Source organism: Carassius gibelio, chromosome A23 (genome assembly GCF_023724105.1).
Source record: "Carassius gibelio isolate Cgi1373 ecotype wild population from Czech Republic chromosome A23, carGib1.2-hapl.c, whole genome shotgun sequence".
NCBI lineage: Eukaryota > Metazoa > Chordata > Actinopteri > Cypriniformes > Cyprinidae > Carassius > Carassius gibelio.
In genome coordinates this window covers 11,292,746-11,307,857 of record NC_068393.1, presented here as the reverse complement: position 1 = coordinate 11,307,857, position 15,112 = coordinate 11,292,746, and the positions used below count along the sequence as shown (strand labels likewise).

The window sequence follows — 15,112 nt, the reverse complement described above, 5'->3', positions numbered from 1 at the left end:
AATATATTAATGGCAGAAAATTAAACATAGTGCTTTCAACTACAAATCATGCAACATTCAGTTACATAGGGAAATTAAATAACACAGCTTTAAGTAACAAATTATTCTGAAATAGCATAATTTCTGTAACACTGTATTCTTAATGTATCATTTCTGCATTATTATGTTTGTTTGTCCTTATCCCTATTTTAAGATTTGATGGTTGGCAAGTGAGCTTTTCTTGTAATATACTACTTTAACCAGCAGATGGTGGTCAACATTTGAAGGATTTCATTCAGTGTATTCAAAAAGCATTTATCACTTAGTTGTGAAATTGTGGTTCATTGGAGCTGAGAGTTTATTTGAAATTATTCAGCATTTCTACTGTTTTATTTGGCGAATAAGATCTATATAATTGAATGCATTACTTAAATAAAATGAAAGCCAGAAAAACAGTGATGTGATTTTCTTAAAAACAAGAAATATGGTTTAATCTGTCAGCTTATTTGTTTTTATCTCCCCACAAGTTTTCTTTTTTAAAATATATAATAATAAAACCAAACCAAATAGCTATCACGTCATTCATTATTAGTAACTTTCTTAAATTATTTCACTGGACTATTTGCATCAAGCTTTTAAAGATTCAGAAACCAGGCAATAAATAGAGCTTTACATGCTTTACCTTTCTAACTTGTGCATAATTTAGAGGAATTTAAGTTTAAGTAATAAACATTCATCGACTAGAACCTTGTGGTATTTTTTTTTCTTTAATATTTTAAATATTGCATTTGTTTTTTCCCAAAAGTGGATTAAAAAAACAAAATGTAGTGGCGTCATTCAGGTTCCTGGGCACAACTATCTCTCAGGACCTGAAGTAGGACATTCACATTGACTACATTGTGAAAAAGCCCCAGCAGACGTTGTACTTCCTTCATCAGTTGAAAAAGTTAAACCTGCCACAGGCACAGATGACACAGTTTTACTGTGTTATTATTGAGTTGGTTCTGTGCTCTTCTGTAACTCTCTGGAATAATAAGTAAATAAATAAGTGTGTAAACAATTGTGTTATAAATGAAAATGGAATAGGATTAAGTAAGATGCAGGGATGTACTAGGATGGAGGGGTAACCTATAAATATAACGATATTGCACATTTTTATTGCATAAGTGGGGAACATTTAACTGTTCATGAGGTAGATTGCCTGTGGGGAGAAACTGTTCTTATGCCTGACTGTCCTGGTATTTGCGGCTCTGAAGCGCCATCCAGATGGCAAAAGTTTAAAGATGGGTTAACTTAGATGTGAGGGATCCAGAGTGATTTTCGGAGCCCTTTTCCTGACTCTGGATGTATACAGTTCTTGAAGGGGTGGGCAGGGGAGCACCAATAATCCTTTCAGCAGTCCGAACCATTCTCTGTAGTCTTCTGATGTCTGATTAGCTAGTTTAATATGAAATAGCAGAATGAAATCGCTCTTCTGATTCCCAGCACAAAGCCTGATCGAGGTGGTGACATGCAGACATTCAAACTTCTTTTTCAAATGTTTGCACATGGTCAGATATTGAATACACTGCAGAACCCCAGCATAGAAACACTTGGCTATGAATAAAAATAGGCTAAAATATAGCATTGTTCTCTTGAGTGGTGGGCTGAAAAGCATTCCCACTGAATCACAGTCAGAAATGTTGGAAAAGTGGTGCTAGGAAAGAACAGGTCTATAACATAGTTAGGCAATCACTCAGTGACATTTTGAAAGTACTAGGTACATTTATGTGCTTCACATAAGCTTTTCAGGTCAAACATGGAGTGCCAGAGAGTGGGTGACAATGTACTGAACACTTTTGTCAGCCTCAAGAGCTGACAGGAAATTGTAGGAATACTTCGATCCTCTTTGTGTTACTGGTTAATTGTGGCTGTCTAATGTTGTTGATCATTGTCTGCCAACAGAAAGATTCAGGAACTAAAATGAGATTAAGGGCCCTATTTTAATGATCTAAATGCAAAGTGTAAAGTACATGGCACAGGTGCACTCAGGGCGTGTCCAAATCCATGTTTGCTATTTTAACAACGGGAAAATGGTTGGGGCGCCCGGGCGCATGGTCTAAACTGGTTGTCCCGTAACAGGTGTCCCGTAACAGGTGTTTTTTGGGCGTAACATGCATCGCATGATTCAAACCAATCAGAGTCTCATCTTCCATTCCCTTTAAGAGCCATTTGCGCTCGTGGCAAGATGGATTTGCTATCTACATGGCGGAATTTGGCAAGCGTAAAGACAGAATGCGTCTCCGAGATAAAACGGAGCTGCTCGTGCTGTTCGTGTGCGTGCAAATAGATAGCCTAATTCTGTGATGGCTATCCATTATAACATGTAAACATATATATTCAGATGATTCTTCATGTTCCTAAAACTAGATTAAATTCAAAGGATTATAGGGCTTTCTGAGTTGCTGCTCCAAGATGGTACCCTCTTCCAATGCACATTAAACCTTCCCATCTGTGGATGCTTTTAAGTCTAGACAGAATTTGTATCTTTTTAGTATAGCTTTTAAAATTGATTACAGTGATCAGGATTAAATTAAATTTTTGTTTGTTTGACTGAATGTTATGATGTTGTAATGCCCTCTGGTTAACAGCATTTGTTTCAAATGTTCTATACAAATAAAATTTGCATTGTATTGTATAGTAAATACAGTAATAAGACCAATTTGCACAAAAAGTAGGTGTGTTCACTTAATAAAAAAGGACTAGATGTGTGATTTTTTTTCCTTCTTTTTTGGTCTTTATCAGATAGGACAGTGCAGCACTGACAGGAAGCACCCCAGTTGGAGTCAAACCCAAGTCCCCACGAGCACAACAGCAATACACATTTCCCCAAATTTGCAGTACATTTTCATTGACATAGAACACTTTCAGTTTATATTTCCATAAATGAAAAAAAAATAAATAATAATAATTCAATCATAAATCAAACCCAGACCCTTCCTACCAACATAGCCTCATCGTCAGAAAATATCCCTCTTTCATTTCTCTCCCTTTTGTTTCTAGTGGCATTGAAAGGGCCTATTTTCAAATATATAATCTCTGAGGGTAATTTGCAGTGTGCATAAATGCAGCACATCCTGTTGATGCACTTTGATTATTATTAGCGCTTATTTGAGGCTCCTTTCATATTGGTGTAATTAGAAACTTGGGGGATGAAGTACCTCTGTGCTGTCTGCTCTAATTCCTTCCCTCCCCGGCCGTTTACATGGATGCTTTTGAAGGGTCCATTGAGACCCCAGGTCACAATAGTATCATGAACATGGCATCTTTGGTAGTGTGTGCTTTATGTGTGTGCTTGTGTAGCCTGGGGTATCGTGGAAAGAAATGGAGAATTGGAGTTAACATACTGATGTCATAAAGCTTCGGGTCTCGATAGCATTGTGATATGGATGCTGATGTGGTTGGTAATTGGTATTTCTCTCAGAGGAGTTTGATGCAGCAGGAGGTCAGCCGTCTTTAGTTTCAGAGAAAGTGGCCCTTAGATGACCCAGAGGCTAGATGAGCTATTGAGCATTCTGTACATGTGTGCTGGTAAGAAGGTGGCAATCTGCAGTTAACTATGCCAACATGTCCATTGCTTATGGATTGTTATTAGAATTCAAGTTGTGTGTTTTAAGATCTGTGTCCAAGTTTGTGCCTTGTATTTCTTTCTACGTTAAAATAAGTTTTCATATTCCAGATTTAGCATTCAATTTAACAGCTTTTAATGGTAGTTTGGTGACATTAATTCAGACTAGTTTCCCCTCCCCACTCTCACTTTTTTTTACGTCTGTCCCTTGTACAGCTTCAAAAGTACTGTATTTTTGTTCCCATGTGTTGTTACTGACAATGCAATAATAAGTGATATCTCAGGAGAATAAGATGGAATTCTTGGAATCCTATTTTAACACTCATCTTTAAATCATGGAGCCGAACTCCTCCTGTTGCCTCCAATCTCATATGTCAGTGGTCCTCAAATCTGGCTCGGGAGATCCCCTTTCCTGCAGAGTTTAGCTCCAACCCTAATCAAACAAAACTACCTGTGATTTTCTATTGATCCTGTTGACATTGATTAGCAAACTCAGATGTGTTTGATTAGGGTTAGAGCTAAACACTGTGGGAAAGTTGATCTCGTCAGCTGAATTTGAGGATCACTGGATTACAGCAATCTTGTTTACAACAGATCTTTTATATTTTCAAAAGAACTTTGCAGCTACTGAAATGCTTCATGCTTGTCACTTGACACACCGCGGCCACGATAACACTGTATGACATATGGATCACACAAAGTTCATGCACAAAGCTCACTACTAACAAGCTGATCATCTGAAACAGTTATGTTAATAAAGAGAGACATGCAAAATATGGGGGGCTCACGGACTGGAATTGGGAACTGCTGTTCTAACTGATTACAGCAATCTGTTTACATTATCCCATGCACTCTGTAGCTACTTGCATTCTAAAGCCTTGCTCCAGGTGAGGCTCAAACTCATAACCTCAACAGTGCTCTGCTGCCTTACAAGTACCAGGCACTGACTGATCGCGCCACAACCACATTAACGAATACTATGCTCTTTAGTTAGACTTATCATTCAAATTGTTCCAATGGTTTTCTTCTAGCCGATCTAAGCAATCTGGTTTCCAACAGATCTTTTTTTATTATCCCATGCACTCTGTAGCTACTTAAATGCTGCTTGCTTTCTAAAACTTTGCTCCAGGTGAGGCTCGAACTCACAACCTCGGCATTGCTCTGCTACGTACTGTCTTATAAGTACCGCGCGCTAACCGATTGCGCCACTGGAGCTATTGAATTTTGAAAAAAAGTCCAAACACCACCGTCTTTAGTTAGACCTATCATTCAACTTGTTCCATGTTTTTTTTCTGATTACAACAGTGATCCTCAAATCTGGCTCGGGAGATCCACTTTCCTGCAGAGTTTAGCTCCAACCCTAATCAAACAAAACTACCTGTGATTTTCTATTGATCCTGTTGACATTGATTAGCAAACTCAGATGTGTTTGATTAGGGTTAGAGCTAAACACTGCAGGAAAGTTGATCTGCAGCTGAATTTGAGGATCACTGGATTACAGCAATCTTGTTTACAACAGATCTTTTATATTATCCAATGAACTTTGCGGCTACTGAAATGCTTCATGCTTGTCACTTGACACACCGCGGCCACGATAACATCGTATGACACATTGATCACACAAAGTTCATGCACGAAGCTCACTACTAACAAGCTGATTATCTGAAACAGTTGTGTTAATAAAGAGAGACATGCAAAATACGCTAAGATGGGGTGCTCGCGGACTGGAATTGGGAACTGCTGTTCTAACTGATTACAGCAATCTGTTTATATTATCCCATGCACTCTGTAGCTACTTAAATGCTGCTTGCTTTCTAAAACTTTGCTCCAGGTGAGGCTCGAACTCACAACCTCGGCATTGCTCTGCTACGTACTGTCTTATAAGTACCGCGCGCTAACCGATTGCGCCACTGGAGCTATTGAATTTTGAAAAAAAGTCCAAACACCACCGTCTTTAGTTAGACCTATCATTCAACTTGTTCCATGTTTTTTTTCTGATTACAGCAGTGATCCTCAAATCTGGCTCGGGAGATCCACTTTCCTGCAGAGTTTAGCTCCAACTCTAATCAAACAAAACTACCTGTGATTTTCTATTGATCCTGTTGACATTGATTAGCAAACTCAGATGTGTTTGATTAGGGTTAGAGCTAAACACTGCAGGAAAGTTGATCTGCAGCTGAATTTGAGGATCACTGGATTACAGCAATCTTGTTTACAACAGATCTTTTATATTATCCAATGAACTTTGCGGCTACTGAAATGCTTCATGCTTGTCACTTGACACACCGCGGCCACGATAACATCGTATGACACATGGATCACACAAAGTTCATGCACGAAGCTCACTACTAACAAGCTGATTATCTGAAACAGTTATGTTAATAAAGAGAGACATGCAAAATATGGGGGGCTCACGGACTGGAATTGGGAACTGCTGTTCTAACTGATTACAGCAATCTGTTTACATTATCCCATGCACTCTGTAGCTACTTGCATTCTGAAGCCTTGCTCCAGGTGAGGCTCAAACTCATAACCCCAGCAGTGCTCTGCTGCCTTACAAGTACCAGGCACTGACTGATCGCGCCCCAACCACATTAACGAACGCTATGCTCTTTAGTTAGACTTATCATTCAAATTGTTCCAATGGTTTTCTTCTAGCTGATCTAAGCAATCTGGTTTCCAACAGATCTTTTTATTATCCCATGCACTCTGTAGCTACTTAAATGCTGCTTGCTTTCTAAAACTTTGCTCCAGGTGAGGCTCGAACTCACAACCTCGGCATTGCTCTGCTACGTACTGTCTTATAAGTACTGCGCGCTAACCGATTGCGCCACTGGAGCTGTTGAATTTTGAAAAAAAGTCCAAACACCACCGTCTTTAGTTAGACCTATCATTCAACTTGTTCCATGTTTTTTTTCTGATTACAGCAGTGATCCTCAAATCTGGCTCGGGAGATCCACTTTCCTGCAGAGTTTAGCTCCAACCCTAATCAAACAAAACTACCTGTGATTTTCTATTGATCCTGTTGACATTGATTAGCAAACTCAGATGTGTTTGATTAGGGTTAGAGCTAAACACTGCAGGAAAGTTGATCTGCAGCTGAATTTGAGGATCACTGGATTACAGCAATCTTGTTTACAACAGATCTTTTATATTATCCAATGAACTTTGCGGCTACTGAAATGCTTCATGCTTGTCACTTCACACACCGCGGCCACGATAACATCGTATGACACATTGATCACACAAAGTTCATGCACGAAGCTCACTACTAACAAGCTGATTATCTGAAACAGTTGTGTTAATAAAGAGAGACATGCAAAATACGCTAAGATGGGGTGCTCGCGGACTGGAATTGGGAACTGCTGTTCTAACTGATTACAGCAATCTGTTTATATTATCCCATGCACTCTGTAGCTACTTAAATGCTGCTTGCTTTCTAAAACTTTGCTCCAGGTGAGGCTCGAACTCACAACCTCGGCATTGCTCTGCTACGTACTGTCTTATAAGTACCGCGCGCTAACCGATTGCGCCACTGGAGCTATTGAATTTTGAAAAAAAGTCCAAACACCACCGTCTTTAGTTAGACCTATCATTCAACTTGTTCCATGTTTTTTTTCTGATTACAGCAGTGATCCTCAAATCTGGCTCGGGAGATCCACTTTCCTGCAGAGTTTAGCTCCAACTCTAATCAAACAAAACTACCTGTGATTTTCTATTGATCCTGTTGACATTGATTAGCAAACTCAGATGTGTTTGATTAGGGTTAGAGCTAAACACTGCAGGAAAGTTGATCTGCAGCTGAATTTGAGGATCACTGGATTACAGCAATCTTGTTTACAACAGATCTTTTATATTATCCAATGAACTTTGCGGCTACTGAAATGCTTCATGCTTGTCACTTGACACACCGCGGCCACGATAACATCGTATGACACATGGATCACACAAAGTTCATGCACGAAGCTCACTACTAACAAGCTGATTATCTGAAACAGTTATGTTAATAAAGAGAGACATGCAAAATATGGGGGGCTCACGGACTGGAATTGGGAACTGCTGTTCTAACTGATTACAGCAATCTGTTTACATTATCCCATGCACTCTGTAGCTACTTGCATTCTGAAGCCTTGCTCCAGGTGAGGCTCAAACTCATAACCCCAGCAGTGCTCTGCTGCCTTACAAGTACCAGGCACTGACTGATCGCGCCCCAACCACATTAACGAACGCTATGCTCTTTAGTTAGACTTATCATTCAAATTGTTCCAATGGTTTTCTTCTAGCTGATCTAAGCAATCTGGTTTCCAACAGATCTTTTTATTATCCCATGCACTCTGTAGCTACTTAAATGCTGCTTGCTTTCTAAAACTTTGCTCCAGGTGAGGCTCGAACTCACAACCTCGGCATTGCTCTGCTACGTACTGTCTTATAAGTACCGCGCGCTAACCGATTGCGCCACTGGAGCTGTTGAATTTTGAAAAAAAGTCCAAACACCACCGTCTTTAGTTAGACCTATCATTCAACTTGTTACATGTTTTTTTTCTGATTACAGCAGTGATCCTCAAATCTGGCTCGGGAGATCCACTTTCCTGCAGAGTTTAGCTCCAACCCTAATCAAACAAAACTACCTGTGATTTTCTATTGATCCTGTTGACATTGATTAGCAAACTCAGATGTGTTTGATTAGGGTTAGAGCTAAACACTGCAGGAAAGTTGATCTGCAGCTGAATTTGAGGATCACTGGATTACAGCAATCTTGTTTACAACAGATCTTTTATATTATCCAATGAACTTTGCGGCTACTGAAATGCTTCATGCTTGTCACTTGACACACCGCGGCCACGATAACATCGTATGACACATGGATCACACAAAGTTCATGCACGAAGCTCACTACTAACAAGCTGATTATCTGAAACAGTTACGTTAATAAAGAGAGACATGCAAAATATGGGGGGCTCACGGACTGGAATTGGTAATCCTCTGTTCTATCTGATTACAGCAATCTGTTTATATTATCCCATGCACTCTGTGGCTACTTGCATTCTAAAGCCTTGATCCATGTGAGGCTCAAACTCACAAGCTCAGCATTGCTCTGCTATGTACTGTCTTATAAGTACCGTGCGCTAACCGATTGCGCCACTGGAGCTATTGAATCTTGAAAAAAATGTCCAAACACCTTCGTCTTTAGTTAGACCTATCATTCAACTTGTTCCATGTTTTTTTTCTGATTACAGCAGTGATCCTCAAATCTGGCTCGGGAGATCCACTTTCCTGCAGAGTTTAGCTCCAACCCTAATCAAACAAAACTACCTGTGATTTTCTATTGATCCTGTTGACATTGATTAGCAAACTCAGATGTGTTTGATTAGGGTTAGAGCTAAACACTGCAGGAAAGTTGATCTGCAGCTGAATTTGAGGATCACTGGATTACAGCAATCTTGTTTACAACAGATCTTTTATATTATCCAATGAACTTTGCGGCTACTGAAATGCTTCATGCTTGTCACTTGACACACCGCGGCCACGATAACATCGTATGACACATTGATCACACAAAGTTCATGCACGAAGCTCACTACTAACAAGCTGATTATCTGAAACAGTTGTGTTAATAAAGAGAGACATGCAAAATATGGGGGGCTCACGGACTGGAATTGGTAATCCTCTGTTCTATCTGATTACAGCAATCTGTTTATATTATCCCATGCACTCTGTGGCTACTTGCATTCTAAAGCCTTGATCCATGTGAGGCTCAAACTCACAAGCTCAGCATTGCTCTGCTATGTACTGTCTTATAAGTACCGTGCGCTAACCGATTGCGCCACTGGAGCTATTGAATCTTGAAAAAAATGTCCAAACACCTTCGTCTTTAGTTAGACCTATCATTCAACTTGTTCCATGGTTTTTTTCTGATTACAGCAGTGATCCTCAAATCTGGCTCGGGAGATCCACTTTCCTGCAGAGTTTAGCTCCAACCCTAATCAAACAAAACTACCTGTGATTTTCTATTGATCCTGTTGACATTGATTAGCAAACTCAGATGTGTTTGATTAGGGTTAGAGCTAAACACTGCAGGAAAGTTGATCTGCAGCTGAATTTGAGGATCACTGGATTACAGCAATCTTGTTTACAACAGATCTTTTATATTATCCAATGAACTTTGCGGCTACTGAAATGCTTCATGCTTGTCACTTGACACACCGCGGCCACGATAACATCGTATGACACATTGATCACACAAAGTTCATGCACGAAGCTCACTACTAACAAGCTGATTATCTGAAACAGTTGTGTTAATAAAGAGAGACATGCAAAATACGCTAAGATGGGGGGCTCGCGGACTGGAATTGGGAACTGCTGTTCTAACTGTTTACAGCAATCTGTTTACATTATCCCATGCACTCTGTAGCTACTTGCATTCTAAAGCCTTGCTCCAGTTGAGGCTCAAACTCATAACCTCAACAGTGCTCTGCTGCCTTACAAGTACCAGGCACTGTCTGACCGCGCCACAACCACATTAACGAACGCTATGCTCTTTAGTTAGACTTATCATTCAAATTGTTCCAATGGTTTTCTTCTAGCTGATCTAAGCAATCTGGTTTCCAACAGATCTTTTTTATTATCCCATGCACTCTGTAGCTACTTAAATGCTGCTTGCTTTCTAAAACTTTGCTCCAGGTGAGGATCGAACTCACAACCTCGGCATTGCTCTGCTACGTACTGTCTTATAAGTACCCCGCGCTAACCGATTGCGCCACTGGAGCTATTGAATTTTGAAAAAAAGTCCAAACACCACCGTCTTTAGTTAGACCTATCATTCAACTTGTTCCATGGTTTTTTTCTGATTACAGCAGTGATCCTCAAATCTGGCTCGGGAGATCCACTTTCCTGCAGAGTTTAGCTCCAACCCTAATCAAACAAAACTACCTGTGATTTTCTATTGATCCTGTTGACATTGATTAGCAAACTCAGATGTGTTTGATTAGGGTTAGAGCTAAACACTGCAGGAAAGTTGATCTGCAGCTGAATTTGAGGATCACTGGATTACAGCAATCTTGTTTACAACAGATCTTTTATATTATCCAATGAACTTTGCGGCTACTGAAATGCTTCATGCTTGTCACTTGACACACCGCGGCCACGATAACATCGTATGACACATTGATCACACAAAGTTCATGCACGAAGCTCACTACTAACAAGCTGATTATCTGAAACAGTTGTGTTAATAAAGAGAGACATGCAAAAAACGCTAAGATGCGGGGCTCGCGGACTGGAATTGGGAACTGCTGTTCTAACTGATTACAGCAATCTGTTTACATTATCCCATGCACTCTGTAGCTACTTGCATTCTAAAGCCTTGCTCCAGGTGAGGCTCAAACTCATAACCTCAGCAGTGCTCTGCTGCCTTACAAGTACCAGGCACTGACTGATCGCGCCACAACCACATTAACGAATACTATGCTCTTTAGTTAGACTTATCATTCAAATTGTTCCAATGGTTTTCTTCTAGCCGATCTAAGCAATCTGGTTTCCAACAGATCTTTTTTATTATCCCATGCACTCTCTAGCTACTTAAATGCTGCTTGCTTTCTAAAACTTTGCTCCAGGTGAGGATCGAACTCACAACCTCGGCATTGCTTTGCTACGTACTGTCTTATAAGTACCGCGCGCTAACCGATTGCGCCACTGGAGCTATTGAATTTTGAAAAAAAGTCCAAACACCACCGTCTTTAGTTAGACCTATCATTCAACTTGTTCCATGGTTTTTTTCTGATTACAGCAGTGATCCTCAAATCTGGCTCGGGAGATCCACTTTCCTGCAGAGTATAGCTCCAACCCTAATCAAACAAAACTACCTGTGATTTTCTATTGATCCTGTTGACATTGATTAGCAAACTCAGATGTGTTTGATTAGGGTTAGAGCTAAACACTGCAGGAAAATTGATCTGCAGCTGAATTTGAGGATCACTGGATTACAGCAATCTTGTTTACAACAGATCTTTTATATTATCCAATGAACTTTGCGGCTACTGACATGCTTCATGCTTGTCACTTGACACACCGCGGCCACGATAACATCGTATGACACATGGATCACACAAAGTTCATGCACGAAGCTCACTACTAACAAGCTGATTATCTGAAACAGTTATGTTAATAAAGAGAGACATGCAAAATATGGGGGGCTCACGGACTGGAATTGGGAACTGCTGTTCTAACTGATTACAGCAATCTGTTTACATTATCCTATGCACTCTGTAGCTACTTGCATTCTGAAGCCTTGCTCCAGGTGAGGCTCAAACTCATAACCTCAGCAGTGCTCTGCTGCCTTACAAGTACCAGGCACTGACTGATCGCGCCCCAACCACATTAACGAACGCTATGCTCTTTAGTTAGACTTATCATTCAAATTGTTCCAATGGTTTTCTTCTAGCTGATCTAAGCAATCTGGTTTCCAACAGATCTTTTTATTATCCCATGCACTCTGTAGCTACTTAAATGCTGCTTGCTTTCTAAAACTTTGCTCCAGGTGAGGCTCGAACTCACAACCTCGGCATTGCTCTGCTACGTACTGTCTTATAAGTACCGCGCGCTAACCGATTGCGCCACTGGAGCTATTGAATTTTGAAAAAAAGTCCAAACACCACCGTCTTTAGTTAGACCTATCATTCAACTTGTTCCATGTTTTTTTTCTGATTACAGCAGTGATCCTCAAATCTGGCTCGGGAGATCCACTTTCCTGCAGAGTTTTGCTCCAACCCTAATCAAACAAAACTACCTGTGATTTTCTATTGATCCTGTTGACATTGATTAGCAAACTCAGATGTGTTTGATTAGGGTTAGAGCTAAACACTGCAGGAAAATTGATCTGCAGCTGAATTTGAGGATCACTGGATTACAGCAATCTTGTTTACAACAGATCTTTTATATTATCCAATGAACTTTGCGGCTACTGACATGCTTCATGCTTGTCACTTGACACACCGCGGCCACGATAACATCGTATGACACATGGATCACACAAAGTTCATGCACGAAGCTCACTACTAACAAGCTGATTATCTGAAACAGTTATGTTAATAAAGAGAGACATGCAAAATATGGGGGGCTCACGGACTGGAATTGGGAACTGCTGTTCTAACTGATTACAGCAATCTGTTTACATTATCCCATGCACTCTGTAGCTACTTGCATTCTAAAGCCTTGCTCCAGGTGAGGCTCAAACTCATAACCTCAACAGTGCTCTGCTGCCTTACAAGTACCAGGCACTGACTGATCGCGCCACAACCACATTAACGAACGCTATGCTCTTTAGTTAGACTTATCAATCTGGTTTCCAACAGATCTTTTTTATTATCCCATGCACTCTGTAGCTACTTAAATGCTGCTTGCTTTCTAAAACTTTGCTCCAGGTGAGGATCGAACTCACAACCTCGGCATTGCTCTGCTACGTACTGTCTTATAAGTACCGCGCGCTAACCGATTGCGCCACTGGAGCTATTGAATTTTGAAAAAAAGTCCAAACACCACCGTCTTTAGTTAGACCTATCATTCAACTTGTTCCATGGTTTTTTTCTGATTACAGCAGTGATCCTCAAATCTGGCTCGGGAGATCCACTTTCCTGCAGAGTATAGCTCCAACCCTAATCAAACAAAACTACCTGTGATTTTCTATTGATCCTGTTGACATTGATTAGCAAACTCAGATGTGTTTGATTAGGGTTAGAGCTAAACACTGCAGGAAAGTTGTTCTGCAGCTGAATTTGAGGATCACTGGATTACAGCAATCTTGTTTACAACAGATCTTTTATATTATCCAATGAACTTTGCGGCTACTGAAATGCTTCATGCTTGTCACTTGACACACCGCGGCCACGATAACATCGTATGACACATGGATCACACAAAGTTCATGCACGAAGCTCACTACTAACAAGCTGATTATCTGAAACAGTTACGTTAATAAAGAGAGACATGCAAAATATGGGGGGCTCACGGACTGGAATTGGTAATCCTCTGTTCTATCTGATTACAGCAATCTGTTTATATTATCCCATGCACTCTGTGGCTACTTGCATTCTAAAGCCTTGATCCATGTGAGGCTCAAACTCACAAGCTCAGCATTGCTCTGCTATGTACTGTCTTATAAGTACCGTGCGCTAACCGATTGCGCCACTGGAGCTATTGAATCTTGAAAAAAATGTCCAAACACCTTCGTCTTTAGTTAGACCTATCATTCAACTTGTTCCATGGTTTTTTTCTGATTACAGCAGTGATCCTCAAATCTGGCTCGGGAGATCCACTTTCCTGCAGAGTTTAGCTCCAACCCTAATCAAACAAAACTACCTGTGATTTTCTATTGATCCTGTTGACATTGATTAGCAAACTCAGATGTGTTTGATTAGGGTTAGAGCTAAACACTGCAGGAAAATTGATCTGCAGCTGAATTTGAGGATCACTGGATTACAGCAATCTTGTTTACAACAGATCTTTTATATTATCCAATGAACTTTGCGGCTACTGAAATGCTTCATGCTTGTCACTTGACACACCGCGGCCACGATAACATCGTATGACACATGGATCACACAAAGTTCATGCACGAAGCTCACTACTAACAAGCTGATTATCTGAAACAGTTATGTTAATAAAGAGAGACATGCAAAATGCGCAAAAATGGGGGGCTCGCGGACTGGAATTGGGAACCTCTGTTCTAACTGATTACAGCAATCTGTTTATATTATCCCATGCACTCTGTAGCTACTTAAATGCTGCTTGCTTTCTAAAACTTTGCTCCAGGTGAGGCTCGAACTCACAACCTCGGCATTGCTCTGCTACGTACTGTCTTATAAGCACCGCGCGCTAACCAATTGCGCCACTGGAGCTATTGAATTTTGAAAAAAAGTCCAAACACCACCGTCTTTAGTTAGACCTATCATTCAACTTGTTCCATGTTTTTTTTCTGATTACAGCAGTGATCCTCAAATCTGGCTCGGGAGATCCACTTTCCTGCAGAGTTTAGCTCCAACCCTAATCAAACAAAACTACCTGTGATTTTCTATTGATCCTGTTGACATTGATTAGCAAACTCAGATGTGTTTGATTAGGGTTAGAGCTAAACACTGCAGGAAAGTTGATCTGCAGCTGAATTTGAGGATCACTGGATTACAGCAATCTTGTTTACAACAGATCTTTTATATTATCCAATGAACTTTGCGGCTACTGAAATGCTTCATGCTTGTCACTTCACACACCGCGGCCACGATAACATCGTATGACACATTGATCACACAAAGTTCATGCACGAAGCTCACTACTAACAAGCTGATTATCTGAAACAGTTGTGTTAATAAAGAGAGACATGCAAAATACGCTAAGATGGGGTGCTCGCGGACTGGAATTGGGAACTGCTGTTCTAACTGATTACAGCAATCTGTTTACATTATCCCATGCACTCTGTAGCTACTTGCATTCTAAAGCCTTGCTCCAGGTGAGGCTCAAACTCATAACCTCAACAGT

The 15,112-nt window shown here is 40.5% G+C and overlaps 10 non-coding genes across 10 annotated transcripts; all 10 read right to left on the bottom strand.

Annotated features, from left to right (window-relative positions):
- Positions 1–4,707: 4,707 nt before the first annotated feature.
- On the bottom strand, positions 4,708–4,801 carry trnai-uau (transfer RNA isoleucine (anticodon UAU)). Its single transcript has 2 exons — positions 4,764–4,801; positions 4,708–4,743 (listed from the first exon to the last, which is right to left on the bottom strand). It is a non-coding gene; the product is annotated as a tRNA-Ile (tRNA).
- Positions 4,802–5,409: 608 nt separating this feature from the next.
- trnai-uau (transfer RNA isoleucine (anticodon UAU)) lies at positions 5,410–5,503 on the bottom strand. The gene is made up of 2 exons: positions 5,466–5,503; positions 5,410–5,445 (listed from the first exon to the last, which is right to left on the bottom strand). It is a non-coding gene; the product is annotated as a tRNA-Ile (tRNA).
- An 829-nt stretch (positions 5,504–6,332) lies between these two features.
- trnai-uau (transfer RNA isoleucine (anticodon UAU)) lies at positions 6,333–6,426 on the bottom strand. The gene is made up of 2 exons: positions 6,389–6,426; positions 6,333–6,368 (listed from the first exon to the last, which is right to left on the bottom strand). It is a non-coding gene; the product is annotated as a tRNA-Ile (tRNA).
- Positions 6,427–7,034: 608 nt separating this feature from the next.
- Positions 7,035–7,128, bottom strand: trnai-uau (transfer RNA isoleucine (anticodon UAU)). The gene is made up of 2 exons: positions 7,091–7,128; positions 7,035–7,070 (listed from the first exon to the last, which is right to left on the bottom strand). It is a non-coding gene; the product is annotated as a tRNA-Ile (tRNA).
- Positions 7,129–7,957: 829 nt separating this feature from the next.
- Positions 7,958–8,051, bottom strand: trnai-uau (transfer RNA isoleucine (anticodon UAU)). Its single transcript has 2 exons — positions 8,014–8,051; positions 7,958–7,993 (listed from the first exon to the last, which is right to left on the bottom strand). It is a non-coding gene; the product is annotated as a tRNA-Ile (tRNA).
- Positions 8,052–10,259: 2,208 nt separating this feature from the next.
- Positions 10,260–10,353, bottom strand: trnai-uau (transfer RNA isoleucine (anticodon UAU)). The gene is made up of 2 exons: positions 10,316–10,353; positions 10,260–10,295 (listed from the first exon to the last, which is right to left on the bottom strand). It is a non-coding gene; the product is annotated as a tRNA-Ile (tRNA).
- Positions 10,354–11,191: 838 nt separating this feature from the next.
- On the bottom strand, positions 11,192–11,285 carry trnai-uau (transfer RNA isoleucine (anticodon UAU)). Its single transcript has 2 exons — positions 11,248–11,285; positions 11,192–11,227 (listed from the first exon to the last, which is right to left on the bottom strand). It is a non-coding gene; the product is annotated as a tRNA-Ile (tRNA).
- Positions 11,286–12,114: 829 nt separating this feature from the next.
- trnai-uau (transfer RNA isoleucine (anticodon UAU)) lies at positions 12,115–12,208 on the bottom strand. The gene is made up of 2 exons: positions 12,171–12,208; positions 12,115–12,150 (listed from the first exon to the last, which is right to left on the bottom strand). It is a non-coding gene; the product is annotated as a tRNA-Ile (tRNA).
- Positions 12,209–12,997: 789 nt separating this feature from the next.
- On the bottom strand, positions 12,998–13,091 carry trnai-uau (transfer RNA isoleucine (anticodon UAU)). The gene is made up of 2 exons: positions 13,054–13,091; positions 12,998–13,033 (listed from the first exon to the last, which is right to left on the bottom strand). It is a non-coding gene; the product is annotated as a tRNA-Ile (tRNA).
- A 1,293-nt stretch (positions 13,092–14,384) lies between these two features.
- trnai-uau (transfer RNA isoleucine (anticodon UAU)) lies at positions 14,385–14,478 on the bottom strand. Its single transcript has 2 exons — positions 14,441–14,478; positions 14,385–14,420 (listed from the first exon to the last, which is right to left on the bottom strand). It is a non-coding gene; the product is annotated as a tRNA-Ile (tRNA).
- Between the last annotated feature and the right edge of the window lie 634 nt (positions 14,479–15,112).